This window comes from Hylobates moloch, unplaced genomic scaffold, assembly GCF_009828535.3.
Source record: "Hylobates moloch isolate HMO894 unplaced genomic scaffold, HMol_V3 SCAFFOLD_1, whole genome shotgun sequence".
NCBI classification, from domain to species: Eukaryota; Metazoa; Chordata; class Mammalia; order Primates; family Hylobatidae; genus Hylobates; species Hylobates moloch.
In genome coordinates, this window is record NW_026652276.1 from 165,667,837 (window position 1) to 165,669,871 (window position 2,035).

Here is a 2,035-nt window from a genome sequence, read left to right on the forward strand (position 1 = left end):
TGGGAAGCCAAGGCAGGCAGATCATGACGTTAGGAGATTGAGAGCAGCCTGGCCAATATGGTGAAACCCCATCTCTACTAAAAATACAAAAATTAGCTAGGTGTGGTGGCGGGAGCCTGTAATCTCAGCTACTTGGGAGGATGAGGCACAAGAATCGTTTGAACCCGGGAGGCAGATGTTTCAGTGAGCCGAGATCCTGCTACTTGCACTGCAGCCTGAGCAACAGAGTGAGACTCTGTCTCAATAAATAAAAATAAATAAATAAATAAATAAATAAATAAATAAATAAATAAAATGATTGGAAATAGGCTTCTGTTAACAATTTTGTGTACAAGTGCAGATTGTCAGAAACAGTTTACTGACATTAAGCAGGAAATGCCTGAATGTGTCTCTTAAAAAAAGTGTGCAGCTGCCACCACGATTGTTGTTACTTCGCTTCATCATCTTATTTGGATTTTCACTTCTTTGTCCCCAAAATATTTAGATATCTTTCTGTCTAGCTTCAAAACACTTTGGACTTGATCATAGCTTGTATCCTTTTCATATTATTTTCTATTCTATAGCTTGCATTCTTTTTGTATTCAGTTCTAGAAGATAGAGTTTTATAGTTTATAATTTGTAATTTTATTTTCTTGTTTCAATTGTCACTTTATTGCAAGATGGTAGAATTAATTACAAGTTTAAACTATATCTTGGTAATCTTTAGCCAGGCAGCAAGTTTTAATAAAAACAAACTGTTTATTCAAAAATGATCATGGAACAACTCAACATGCAGAGGAAGAAAGATGAGAACCATCTGATTGGCCAATAGGTTTAATTCTTTCACTATAATGACACTCAAACTTTTCACTTTTAGGAAAAGTAAACTGTAACTTCAGTAGACAGCAATACAGAAAGATTTTTGCACAAAGACTACCTTTCATTTAGTTGGTCAGTTGTTTCAGTTGTCTCAGTTGGGATGGATACACTGACAGAACTGGCTGTACTTGAGCCTTTGAGAGCAGCTTTAGGTTTGCAATGCACTTGGCAACTGTCTCCTTTTCCTGCTGTGCAGAGATCCTCTAGAGCATGTGCTTCTCCACCCAGTTGATCATGTGCTCTTGTTCCTTTTGATGCATCATATTCTACACACAGATATGATAGTCCAGGTGATTCTTTACCTTATATACGCTATGCAGCCATTTCCAGTAAATAACCTCCAAACCCATAGCAATGTTATTCCTCTGGACATCAAAATAGTAATGGCACTTCTGAACCAATACCTGGAATAACTTCTCCAAATGAATCGTGTCCTGGATTTGTTTGACGGAAGCCTGCTTCACCTCTTCTAGTTGGGCAATTTTTTGCTCATTGAGTTTATCAGCTAATCTCCAATAGAGGCACCATATTTTTAAATCACAGAGACGAGTAACCTACTACTGATACTGTAGAGTAGGAGTAATCACATATATTTCTTTGGGTACCGCATACAACACAAGCCCAGGCTCCAAGCACGTAGGGTACTGTTACACAAGTTTTGGGATAAAGAAACTGGAAGAATTCCTCAAAGATCAGCCCAAGACAAACTTTTCCTCCATATTCAGGAAAAGGTTGTAGAGGGTAGGACTTGGCTGCCCTGTAAGAAAGGTCCTTGTTGCCTGCAATATCCCTGGACCTAGGAGGGCTGCATTCTTCAGAGAGGGCACTGCTGTGGTTGGCAGCACAAAGTACCCCATGGAATAGCATGGTCAGTGAAGGTCCAGGCAGTGGTCTTCTAGAATTTATAATTTTTATAACTATTAGAAGACATTAAATTAAATTACAGGCATCTTCATGGCTTTGTTTAGTTTTTGCACTCTTGACTTCTGAGATCTTTCTACTGATGCTTGTATGTATAGTATGATTATTCTCTGTACACTTGCATTGTCTATGTTTGCCTCTGCACCTGCCTTGTCAAAAGGCCTTTGAGATGAGTGACAAAAATGTTTCTAATATTTAATGAATCAAATTAGGTTTTAATTTCTCTGTTTTAATAAATGTAGGCAATGAAATATGT

At 37.8% G+C, this 2,035-nt stretch overlaps 1 pseudogene; it reads right to left on the reverse strand.

Moving 5' to 3' along the window:
• Positions 1-923: 923 nt before the first annotated feature.
• On the reverse strand, positions 924-1,715 carry LOC116810828 (ATP synthase F(0) complex subunit B1, mitochondrial-like; annotated as a pseudogene).
• Between the last annotated feature and the right edge of the window lie 320 nt (positions 1,716-2,035).